Source organism: Catharus ustulatus, chromosome 26 (genome assembly GCF_009819885.2).
Source record: "Catharus ustulatus isolate bCatUst1 chromosome 26, bCatUst1.pri.v2, whole genome shotgun sequence".
NCBI lineage: Eukaryota > Metazoa > Chordata > Aves > Passeriformes > Turdidae > Catharus > Catharus ustulatus.
Genome location: NC_046246.1, coordinates 1,600,914 through 1,613,856, shown reverse-complemented (window position 1 = coordinate 1,613,856; position 12,943 = coordinate 1,600,914). Strand labels below are relative to the sequence as shown.

The following is a 12,943-nucleotide window of genomic DNA, read 5'->3' as shown; positions in this document are numbered from 1 at the left end:
AATGTTGACATCACATTCTTTTCCTGTTTTTTTCCTCATTTTCCCTGGGTGATGTTGGTTTATACCCATGTTAGTTTAACACCTCAAGGCAAACCCACTCCCTTAAATTTCTCTTAACAACATGGCTCCAATTTCCTGAGGATGCCCCCCTGTTCACAGAGAATTTTAACAGCTCTGCTGCTCCTTTTCTTCCAGACTCAAATATTGAAATGCATTTAAAATCCCTGTGCCAGTCCTGGGCCTCCATGAGCCAAAATTCCCCCAGTCTTTGATTGCCCATTTGGGGCTGGGTTGGAAATCCCTGGATTTAAAGCCTCTCTGGGAAAAAACCCTGGGGTTTGGAATTTGGTGATTTTTAAGGATTTCCAGGCAGTGAGAGGTTGAAATGAGATGGTTTTTAAGGTCCCTCAACCCAAATCAAGCTGTGATTCTATAACTCATCAGCATATGGAGATAAGGAAGCGTTTTCCTCCAAACCTGACCTCTGTGAATGCTCCTCTGCACATTTTTATTTTATGTTTCTAAAATTCTCAAAGAATAATGGAGCCCTTGACCAAACTATGGGCAGACAGAATTGTCTCATCCACATGCACCTGGAAACCCTTTGCAGAACATCCTGGAAAAATTCCAGGAGAGGAAGAACACATCCCAAAACACAAAGTATTCCTGAGCAGGCTGTGGAGGAAGGGCTGTTGTTGTTTTCCCAATGGATTTTCCTGATCCATGCCAGTGTGTTTAAAGGATTATGGACGAAAACCAATAAAATATGAAGGATGACATTTGGAAAAGCAGCTTCCCTTTCCCTGCTGGATCTGCTTGGGGATCTTTTGGGATCTGGCCCTTATGGAGCACAACATTTCCTGAAGGAAGGCATGCTCCAGCCTGAACACCCCAAATGCTTTTTGTTTGGAAACTGGAAGGTTGAAATGTCCCAGGGACAGATTAGGAAACCCTGGAGGATTTTTTGAGCTGAAATCCTTGCTGTGAAGGGCTGAGATTGCCAGAGCAGCCTGGCAGGTCCCTGGCAGTGTCCAGGCCAGGCTGGAGCAGTGGGACAGTCCCTGCCCAGGGAATGGGATGGGGTTTGAGCCCCTTCCAACCCAAACCATTCTGGGATTCCAGGAATGAGTTTTGCCATGGGATTACACCCAGAATCCCAGCAAAGCCCATGGAACTCCCCAGGAAAGCAGGGATCTGATCTGGGCTGGACTTGGAGGCCCTTCCAAGGCCCTTCCCTGGCCCAGGGCCAGGAGCACTGGGGCTGCAAATGCCAGCGGATATTTTGGGATTACTCCGTGGGACTGCTAAGCCAAGCTGCCATCATATCTATCCCTGGTTTAATTCTGTGCTCAGGGCTTCCCAAATGAAAGCAGAGCCTTTCCATTCCTAAAAGCTGAATTTGGGAATGCCCAGCAGGAGGTTCAGGCTGGACATGCAGCCAGAAGGATCTCACACAGGATCTGCTCAGTTCTGAAGAACAAAATCCTCTGGAATTTTGCAGAATTAATGCTCATTTCAACTCCAACCCCCTGGGACAGCTTCGCTTCCCAAGCAGCTCAGTGAGGCAGGGAGGAGCATCTTGGGAGAAATTCTAAAAATAACCCCTCTGGTTGCCACAGCAAAGAACCCAAACATGCCCAAAAATATTTCAGTGCAAACAGAACCTGGAGTTCACTTTTTTCTGCGCCCTCTCACAGTACCATGACCTGCCTTGGTTTGGTTACAGGAACAGAGAATTCAAATTGAACAAATTTTCTCCTCCCTGGGTTCCATCCATGCCTTATGCCTGGTTTGAGCCTCATTTCCTGCAGAGTTTCAGTCCATTACAACAGCAATTTCATAGCTCTGAATGCAAAAAACACCAACAACCTCCTAATTTTGTCTCTGTGACCTCAGAGCCTGGCACCCTCCAGGCCATCCCAAGAAGGGATTTTAGGAGCTGCCCTCTGCTTTTCCCAGCCCTGGCACATTCACAGGAACCAACCCAGCCTCTGGATTCCCTGTGCAAAGGAAACCCAAGGAATTCCTCAGTGCCAGGGCAGATCAGTGAGCAGCTCCTGAGGGGTGGCACAGGAGTGATGTGGGGTGATGAGCCCAGCTTTGCTGAGTCCAGCTTTGCTGAGTCCAGCTTTGCCCTCCTGAGTCTCGGGGCAGAGCTGCAGCCTCTCTGCTGTGCAGCCCCACCTCAGGGCTCACACTGTGCAGCAATTCCTGAGCTCCAGAGCTGCTGCTCCCTCCTGGGCCAGCCCCAGCTGCCACTTGTGCATCCCCACAGGACTTTGCAGCCCAGCTCCCCCAGCCAAGCCCCAAACCCCATTGTTTGCCCTCTGCAGCTCCTGCCAAACCAAACCCATCACGATCCAGATGTCTCCAGGTGAGGATTGATTCGGGTTTGGAAGCTCCTGGAGCTGTGAGGTGGAGCTTTGGGAACATCCTAACAGCTGTAGATTCAGGGATTCTATGCTTTTCAATCACTCCCCATTTCTTGCTTTGGGAACACACCAACTGTTCTGGAATTGGGGACTCAGTTCTGAATTTTCCCCGTTGTTCCCCCATTCCTTGCTTTGGGAATATCCTAGCAACTCTGGGATTAGGGACTCAGTTCTGGATTTTCCCCATTGCTCCCCCATTTCTTGCTTTGGGAACACACCAACAGCTTTGGGATTAGGGACTCAGTTCTGGATTTTCCCCACAGTTCCCCCATTTCTCGCTTTGGGAACAGCCCAGATGCTGTGGGTTTCAGGATTCTCAAAGTGCTCCCCCATTTTTCATTTTGGGAAGATTCCACAGTTGTGGGATGAGGTGCTCATCTGAGTTTTTCCCATTGTTGCCCCATTTCTCACTTGGGCAATACATCAACAACTGTGGGGTTAGGGACTCTGAGAAAGCATTCCCCCATTTCTCCCTTTGGGAACTCACCGAGAGCTGTGGGATAAGGAGGGACCCAATTCTGGTTTTTTTCCCATTTTTCCCCCATTTCTCACTTTGGGAACTCACCAAGAGCTGTGGGATTAGGGACCCAGTTCTGAGGTTTTTTTCCCATTTTTCCCCCATTTCTCTCTTTGGAGGAAGGCTAGAGGTGGACGGGGCCAGGGAATCTCAGGATCGCCAAGACTGGACAAGACCAAGGCCAACCATCAACCCAGAGCCACTAAACCCTGTCCCCAAATGCCACTAAACCCTGTCCCCAAGGGCCACAGCCACAGGAGGAACTCTGAGGGTGGAAAGGTGAAGCTCAGAGCAGAGGTGAAGGTCACAGGAGAAGCTCAGAGCTGCAGCACCCAGATCCTGGACCACCACCCATCACCCTGCTGGATGAGCTCTCATCCCCACATCTGCATTTTCAGTGCTCTCCTATCCAGTGAGAAATCCCAGTGATCCCAGTGCCCCACACTCTTCTCTAGTGAGAAATCCCAGTGATCCCAGTGCCCTACACTTATCCAGTGACAAATCCCAATGATTCCAAATACCAGTACCCCACACTCTTATCCAGTGAGAAATTCCAGTGATCCCAGTACCCCACACTCTTATCCAGTGAGAAATCCCAGTGATCCCAGTGCCCCACACTCTTATCCAGTGAGAAACCCCAATGATCCCCGTGCCCCATACTCTTATCTAGTGAGAAATCCCAGTGATCCCAAATCCCAACACTCCACAGACTCCAAGTGGCAGAAGCCACCAGCCTGCCCTAAAAAATGTGTGTTCTGGGCAAAACTGCCCAAAAAGTGCATGGGAGAAACCCCACAGGGTTAAACACCAATCAACACCCCAAGGCCCCAAAATCCAGAGACGGGCACGAGGAAATTCTCAGAGCTCTCACACGGAGCTAAGGCCAGTCCAGGAAAAACAGGGTGAGAAACCATGGCAGGTTTTCATGTGCCACCTGCACACACTGCACACACCGCCAGGGCCCTAAACATAAACACACAGCCCTTTCCTGGCTGGGCAAGGAACAACCCTGGCTTGTTCTCCCTGCAGCCAAAGCTGCAGCTGCTGGCGGATCAGACACGGCCAGGGTGGGACGGTCGCTGCCCCCTCCTCCCCCCTTTTCTTTTACAGTGTTTGTAGATTTATGAATAAGGCATTGATGGTGCCCAAACCTCAGATATCCACCTTGGAGGGAGAGCTAAAATTAGCGTGGAGTTTATTCCCTGAGCTGTCAGGAGGGAAGACAGCTCATGTGGGATGCTGGAGAACCGGCAGGCAAAACAGCATTCCCAAAAAAACCAGGGCCTGTGCTGCACCCCTTGGGAGGGCTGCTGGGTTTGCACACACCCCACAGCCCCATTTATCCAAAAACTCGGTTATTCCTGGAAAGTCCAGCAGGGTTAAGCTGTGCCAGCACATCCAAGCAGCTTCTGGGAGCAGAGGAAGAATAAGGTGCAACATGTGAGCAGTGACTGACTTGAATTTTCATCCCCAAATCATTTTAGAGGCAGTAAATACAGAACTGATTTCCCTTATCATGGAGAAATAGGATAGAGCATGACATTTTACCAGTAAAGAATCAGGGGAAAAGGAAAAGAAACTTCATTTTCACTTCAAATGGAATCAGGGAATTCATGGCCAGAGGTGCTCAGCTTGCAGGAGAGAGGGAGGGGTCAGTAAATCCCAGAGCAGCTGGATAAGGAAAGCAGAGCCTGGAGTGAAACCAGGTGTGGGGGGGGGGGGTGTGTGCAGCTGGAGCAGAGCACCCTGAGGGCAGAGCTCAGGGATCTGCAGCTCCTCCCGAGGGGCAGCTCCCATCTCTGCTCCCTGGGACAGGGACAGGGACAGGGACAGGGAAGGGCTGGAGCTGGGCCAGGGCAGGCTCAGGCTGGAGATCAGGGAAAGGTTCTTCCCTCCCCCAGAGGGTGCTGGCACTGCCCAGGCTCCCCAGGGAATGGGCACGGCCCCGAGGCTGCCAGAGCTCCAGGGATGGACAGGGGGGATTGCTGGGGGGGCTGGGCAGGGACAGGGGCTGGGCTGGATCATCCTGTGGGTCCTTCCAGCTCAGGATACTCTGTGACCCTGTTCTGGGATTCTCTACTCCATCACCTGCAGTTTCTGTGGATAACCTGAGCACCCTCAGTACCCACCAGCAAAGGGCACCGGGGCTGGCACAGCCCCTCCCTCCCTTCCCAACCTTTGCTTTACATTTCATCTCCTCTACTCTGCTTCCAAAGTTTAATAAAATCTAATCCCATCATGTCTTGAATTGATGAATTAGGTCCCATTCTGAGCCGCAGTGCCAGTTCCTGGGATCGCCGGGTGCCGGGCAGGGAGCGACCGCAGCCAACCCGGAGGAGCAGCACAGCCCTGGGGGCTGGATCGGCTCACCCCAAAGGGATTCATTCCCTGCAGGGCTGGATCAGCTCACCCCAAAGGGATCCATTCCCTGCACAGCCCTGGGGGCTGGATCGGCTCACACCAAAGGGATTCGATTCCCTGCACAGCCCCAGGAGTTCTCCCCTCCCCGATTCCTCAGCAGCAGAGTGGGATCCATCCCTGGAAATTCAGGTTTTTCACCAAAACTGATGACCTGGGGTCACTCAATCCATGTGCTCCAACTACAGCTTTTTGCCCCCTCCCTGTTGTTCCCTCCTCAGTAAAGGATTTTTTTGTTTTATTCCCTATAGCAAAGAAACCACTAAACTATTTTTGGTAGCTTTTTTTGTTGCCTTTTTTTTTTTCCCCACCAGGAACAAGCTGTGTGAATTCAGGAGAAACGAGACTATTTTGACAGGCCAGAAGCTTTCATTCCCTGCGCTGCTCTCCCTTCCGTGCCGATGCCGAGCCGAGCTGACACCGGAGCATCCCCGCATCCCTCAGGGCTGTCCGAGCTGGCACCGGAGCATCCCCGCATCCCTCGGGGCTGTCCGAGCTGACACCGGAGCATCCCCGCATCCCCCGGGGCTGTCCGAGCTGACACCGGAGCATCCCCGCATCCCCCGGGGCTGTCCGAGCTGGCACCGGAGCATCCCCGCATCCCCCTGGGGGTGTCCGAGCTGACACCGGAGCATCCCCGGGGCTGTCCGAGCTGACACCGGAGCATCCCCTCATCCCCGCATCGCCCGGGGCTGTCCCCGCTCCGGGCAGAGCCCGCCCGGCTCTCGGTGGCCCCGGTGACACCCGCAGCTGGCAGGGACACCAGGGGATGTCCCTGCTCGGGGTGGTGAATTCTGCTCAGCCCTGTGTGCAGCACACTTGTTTACAAACACGCTGAAGCCAATCCCGACCCCATTTAAACCCCTTTGTGTGGCTCCAGCTGCCCCAGGAGTTCCTGCTCAGCCCCTGGCCCCGCACCAAAACCGGGAATGACAGATTGCCAAAAAGGACGGCGAGGGAGGGGCTGCGGGGCGGCCAGACGACACTGCAGATGAATTTATTGCATTTATTGTCCCGGTGCCGCCGGGCACGGAGGGCAGGAGGCAGGGCCGGCCGAAGGGACATTGCGAGGAGCCCTCGGGAAGGGAAAGGTCGGGGATAATCAGCTCCAGGCGCGGATGGAGGCGGCTCCGAGCTGTCCCTGCTGCTCCTGGCGAGCACAGCCTGTCCCTGCAAGCAGCCAGAGGCTCCCTGGGGCTGCTCCACCACCCTCGAGTCCTGCCTAAAAAAAGCTGAGCCTTGTGCAGGGGCAGCAGCAGCAGCACCTTCCCCAGCCTGACCCACCCAGAGCTTTCCATCCTGTGCCACCACATTTTACCTGGGAAAATAAACACCCCAGAGCCTGGTACAGCCAAGGGATGTGTATCCCCAGGGATAAAGCTCCAAAGGGTGGAGCAAACAATCCCATTTGCCACTCCAGGCCCGTGCTCACCTGTCTCACATCAGCCAAGTGAGTCCCAGTCCTTAAAATCCACCCAACACCTGAACTGGGTCCCTAAAATGTCCCAGGGCAGGTCATGTCCATGCCCAGCAGCACCAGGCTCTCCAGGAGCTCCATGAACAGCACTTCATTCCCACAAACTTCCCCCAAAGTTGGGCAGGCAGCATCCCCTAGGAAGCCAAAACTTCACCAGCAAATGAAGTTTATGAAGTTTGCCAGGGGAAGAGGCAGAGCTGCAGGGGAGGTGGGGTCATGTTGAAGGGGAGAGACCCAGCATCAGCTTCTGTTTCTCAATATTTTACATTTTCAGCTGCTGGAGGAGGAAAATCACAGCAGCAGGAATTGCCAGCTCCACCCTCACCCTGCAAACCACGCCTGCTGGGATGAGAAAATCACAGTACGGGATCCCCTACAAACCACACCAGAGCCCTCTGTCAGAAACAAAGTGAAAACCAAGTCTGGGCCAGCCCTTACCCCTCAAAACACCTTTCAATGCTCAGTCACCAATGCCTGCTCTAGGAATTACAACCCCCTGGGGCTCTGCCACCTCAGAGGGGCACAAAACCCACAGGAACCCCACAGAAAGCAAAGAACCCATCCCAGAACCAGGCTTGGGCTGGATCCCAAAGCCCTGAGGGCACGGGGTCTGTGATCCCCACACCCCAAAATCCCTGAGGGAACAGGGTCTGTGATCCCCACACCTCCAAATTTCTGAGGGCAGGGGTCTGTGATCCCCACACCCCAAAATCCCTGAGGGCACGGGGTCTGTGATCCCCACACCCCAAAATCCCTGAGGACATGAGGTCTGTGATCCCCACACCCAAAATCCCCGGAGCAGGCACTGGGGCCATGGTTGAGCTCTTACCTGTGGGGAAGCTGCTACAGGTGCATCCTCTGAGAGGTGGAGGAGACTCAGGTGCTCATAGGAAAAGGGTGCCTGGGGTGGGAAAGAAGAGACATTGGTGAGATGAGGCAGCTTGGAATGGGGGTCACTGTATCACAGAGACACTCCCAGCCCCCCCAAATCAGGGATTTTATTCCTTGCTCCCATCCACACTTCAGATATTTTCCCTGCTTGCCTTTTCCCTCCTTATCTCAACCCTTCTGTCACTATTTTGGCTTTATCTTTATCTTTTAGGCATTTTTCTCTGTGCTCTCCTCACTAGCAACCAAATCATTTAGGAGGAACAGAACTGCAGAGTTTTCTTTGCACGTGGAATGGGAGATACAAAGACCAGGCATGGGAGCCTGGCTGGTGATGAGGTTTCTGCTTCTCCTAAAATCAGACCCTGAGTGCAAATTCAACCCTATCCTGAGTAATTCAAAGAATAAATAAAGCTGAGCTCTGCTCGGGGCACTCAAGGATGGTTCATCTACTCCCAGCCTCAGTGGGGCTGAACTTTAATAGAAAAGTAAATGGGAAAGGTTATGGGAAGGTACTCGGGAAAAATAATGTTCAAAAGGCTGGGCTTAACAAATTTCACAGAATCCCAGAAACACAGAATGGTTTTGGGTGGGAAGGGACCTTAAATATCCCATCCAGTGCTACCTCTGCCATGGCAGGGACACCTCCCACTGTCCCAGGTGCTCCCAGCCCTGCCCAGCCTGGCCTTGGGCACTGCCAGGATGAGCCAGAACACGTCCTGGTTGCAGGGAAAAGGGCAGGATGAGGAAGCTGCCCCAGGGTACCATCACTGAAGGTGTCTCTGGCCCCACGGACAATGGCCCCAGGCATCTGTGGTGCCATCCCTGTGGTGGCCTGGAGCATCCTCGGTGGCTGACTGTGACCAGGAATGCAAAAGCAGCAGGAGGAGCCAGTGCAGAACTTCATCCACACCATCCACAGCAGAGCTGGCAGATGTCTGCACACCCAGTGGCAGCAGGGCCTGGCTGCAGCAGGGGGAGGCAGCGCTGTGTCCCCGTGTCCCTCCCGGGAGGTGACAGCCACAGTGTGCCCAGAGCTCCATCCAAACTGCATTTCTGACCCTCCTCCCGCAGGGGAGCTGGAACCAGGGGTGCAGCAGCTGATCCCTGCTCTGCTGCTTCCCTCTTCCCAGTGCTGCCTCTCCTGCCCCTCCTGTCCCCCAGTGCGACTCCCCTGCCCATCACGGCTGCCAGCCCTGCCCCAGATCCGAGCTTTTCTGCCCCAAATCCGAGTTTTTCTGCCCTAAATCCGGGAGGACATGCATTGCCTGCTGTCCCCCAAATCCGAGATTTCGGCCCCAAATCCGGGAGGACATGCACTGCCCGCTGTCCCCAAATCCGAGATTTCTGCCCCAAATCCGAGCTTTCCGCCCCAGATGCGGAGGGCACTGCCCGCTGTCCCCGTGCCCTGCCGGTGCCAGCTCACCCCTGTGCGTGCCCGGGGCCGCACGTGCAGGCTCGGGGAAGGCAGCCTTGGAAAAGCTGGCTCCGGCACAGCGCTGCTCCGCTTTACCTCCTGCACTGCTTGGAAAACATTTGGAGGGAGCCAGGCGGGACGCGCACACATTCCAGCTCCAGAAATAGCTCGGCTCTGCAGAGCTCCCTTTGAGCTCCTCGCCTCTCCCTGTGCAGGGAGCAGCCCCGGGACGGCAGAGCGGGGCTCCTGCACCCGGGATGGATCCCTTGGGGAAAGGCAGAGCAGGGCTCCTGCATCCCGGCATGGATGAGTTCAGGAAGGGCTCCCAATCCTGGGATGGATGATTTCAGGTATGGTTCCTCCATCCCGGGATGGATGAGTTCAAGAAGGGCTCCCAGCTCTGAGGGCAGGTGAGCTGAGCTGGGTTCAGTTCCCAGGTGCTTACTGAGCTCATTCATGCCTGGGAAAGGGAGCTGAGCTGAGCTGAGCTCTGGGCCTGGCCTGAGCTCCCTGGCAGGGGGAGCTTCCCACGAGCTCTGCTGAGCCAGCACAGGGCAAGGGCTTGCCCTGGAAGCCACTGTGAGCAAAACCCGGTGATTTCTGGTGATACAGAAAATCCCAAATGCACAGAGTAAATGTAATTTATAGTGGGAGTGGGATTCAGGCTGGTGATCGTGGAATTGTGGAACAACTGAGACCCAGATGGGAAGGGACCTGAAATCCCACCCAGTGCCACCCCCAGGTGCTCCCAGCCCCAATGTCCAGCCTGGCCTTGGGCACTGCCAGGGATCCAGGGGCAGCCACAGCTGCTCTGGCAATTCCATGGCAGCCCCTGCCCACCCTGCCAGGGAACAATTCCTTGCCAAGATCCCATCCAGCCCTGCCCTGTGGCAGTGGGAGCCATTCCCTGGGTCCTGTCCCTCCCTGCCTTGTCCCCAGTCCCTCTGCAGCTCTCCTGGAGCCCCTTCAGGCCCTGCAAGGGGCTCTGAGCTCTGCCTGGAGCCTTCTCCTCTCCAGGGAGCACCCCCAGCTCTCCCAGCCTGGCTCCAGAGGGGCTCCAGCCCTGCAGCAGCTCCCTGGATCCCTCTGGGCTCTCTCCAGCAGCTCCAGGCCCTGCTGATGTTGGAATTCCCGGGGCTGGAGCAGCTCTGCAGGAGGGGAATCACCTGAGCACGACTGAGGGGCAGAATCCCCTTTTCCTGCTGCCCACGATGGGGACTCAGCCCAGGCGTGGGGGGTGGCACTGCTGTCCCAGCCTTGGCCCTGTCCCAGCCCTGTCCCAGCCCTGTCCCTGTGCCATCCCTGTCCCAGCCCTGTCCCTTCCTGCTGGCAGGTGCAGCTCTGGCCGGGGTCAGGCTGGCTCAGAGGCTGCTGAGGGCAGAACCTCCATCCCTGATTTGTCCCCTCAGCTGGCCCTGGCACCAGGGCCTTGCTGGCAGCGACCTGAGCTGGGCTGTGCTGGGGACACCAAACCCAGCATCTCCAGCCCAGCCTCCTCCCAGTGCTCCCAGCACAGCACCGAGCCCTGTGGGTCTCTTTTCCACCTCCCTTGTTCCATCATTGCACTTTTTGCCCTTCATTCCTGATTTAAGGTTCTGGTGTTTTTGTTGTGAGGGGGACAGAGCCCAGGATCCACTAAAACACCAGCACAGCTCTGAGCCATGTGGGACTCTCTTTTCTGCCTCTCTTTGTCCCTAATCCACACTTTTTGCCTGTCATTCTAAACCTAAAGCTCTTTTTTTTTGGAGGTGGGAGAGCCCCAAGGCAGCCCATTCTCTCCATGGAGGTGTTTTGGATGCTGGCAAACAGAGTTCAGGATCCACTAAACACCAGCACAGCACTGAGCTCTCTGTCATTATTTTCTCTCTAAGACTCTTTTCCCACCATTAAGCCACAGTTTTTGCTCTTCATTCTTGATTTGGGAATCCATTTCCTTGTTGGGAGTGGATGAACAGAGCCCAGGATCCATTGAAACACCAGCACAGCACCAAGCCCTGTGTCATTCTTTTCCCTCTAAGACTCCTTTTCCATCACTAATCCACAGTTTTTGCCCTTTATTCCTGATTTAAGGCTCTGATTTTTTTGCTGGGAGGGGAACAAACAGAGCCCAGGATCCATAAAACACCAACACAGCACCGAGCCCTGTGGGACTCTCTTTTCCCCCCTCTCTTTTCCCCTAACTCACAATTTTAACCCCCCATTCTTGATTTAAAGCTCTTTTTTTTGGAGGTGGGAGAGCCCCGAGGCAGCCCTTTCCCTCCTGGGCTGCAGCCGCACGGAGGTGCTTTGGATGCTGGCAAACAGAGCCCAGGATCCATCCAAACTCCGCGCTGGTCGTTATGGCAACCCAGCACGTGTGTCTGTGTGTGCCTGGCGAGCAGCCCCAGCCCGGGTTGTCACGGGCAACGCGAGCCCGGCGACATCCCCGGCCCGCCTGGTGGCACCTGCGGGCAGCACAGGTGTCCTGAGATGTCCCTGAGCCCCTCCGGGGGGATCTGCTCCCTGCAGGCTGCCCCAGCCCCCAGCTCCATCCCGCACAGATGGGGTGAGGAAGGGACAAACTCATTGAGCCCCTGTGTCACACGGTGTCACACGGTGTCACACGGTGTCACACAGCCCTGTGTGAGCGCTGAGCCCGCTCTGAGGTCCCTGCACAGAGCCCAGGAGCAGCAGATGGCCAGGGCAGGAGAGCAGAGCTGGGCTGGAGGTGTCATCAGAGCTGGGCTGGAAGTGTCAGAGCTGGGTTGGAAGTGTCCAGCAGAGCCTTTGGGCTGGAGGTGTCAGAGCTGGGCTGGAGGTGTCCCTCAGAGCTGGGCTGGAGGAGTGCAGCAGAGCCTTTGGGCTGCCAGGCTCCGGAATGTGGCACAAACAGCACCAGGCACCATCCCTGGCACTGCCTGAAAATCTGGGAATGATATCAAACCACCACAGCTTGGTGATGCCTTCATTCCTGATTTACAGCTCTGGTTTTTTGTTGGGAGGGAGACAAACAGAGCCCAGGATCCATTAAAACACCAGCACAGCACCAAACCCTGTGGGACTCTTTTCCCACTAAGACACTTTTTCCATAATTACTTCACACTTTTTGCCTTTCATTCTTGATTTTGAAAGATCAGCCCTCACGTTGCTCCAGCTCTGTCAATGCCCCCAGCAAAATCTCCAGCAGAATAGGAAAAAAAAGGGGAAAAAAGAGAAAAAATAGGGGAAAAAAGAGAAAAAATAGGGGAAAGAGCAACCACAGAACCAACTGCAGAAATAAGAACAGGGCAAAACCCCGGGAAAGCAGCACTGCTGTTACATAAAACTGTTCAGAGCAACTTTTGGGATGCTGGGCTCGCCCCAGGCTGCTCTGGAACCCAGAGAATCAAAGAGAGGGCTCAGCAGAATCATCTTCATCCCTCCACGTGGCTCTTTGGCCAAATGTCTCAGGGTGATGTTGTGCAACCTCCTCTGCAGGGGAGTTGTAACCCCAAAACTCTTCCTCTGCCCATTTAGGGGGAGAGTTTCCTGCTAAAAGATCAAACCCCATGTTCAGCTATCAGCAGTGCAGGATTCTGGAATCTGGAAACACTGATCTCTTTGGAGAAGTTAAAGAAGAAAAAGCTGCATGTTTCCTTTAAGTCCAAAAAAAGAAAAAGAAAAAAAAAAAAAAAGGAAAAGAGAAAAAAAAAGTGTGAGGGAATAAAAACCTGCAAATAATTGACGGGTGGAAACGCCAGATTGAAAAGAAATTTCTGGGGAGTTGTGTTTTGCTAATGAGGCAGGTTGTGGGAAGCAGAATTCAGCCTGAGAAT

At 54.5% G+C, this 12,943-nt stretch overlaps 1 protein-coding gene across 6 annotated transcripts in view; it reads right to left on the bottom strand.

Annotated features, from left to right (window-relative positions):
- The window catches only part of HIVEP3 (HIVEP zinc finger 3), a 258,580-nt gene that overhangs the window by 129,775 nt on the left and 115,862 nt on the right, over positions 1–12,943 (bottom strand). For all 6 annotated transcript variants that reach the window (XM_033080618.2, XM_033080616.2, XM_033080617.2 and 3 more), the window contains one exon: positions 7,674–7,745. The gene's annotated coding sequence lies outside the window, so the exon portion shown is untranslated. The remainder of the gene's footprint in view (positions 1–7,673; positions 7,746–12,943) is intronic.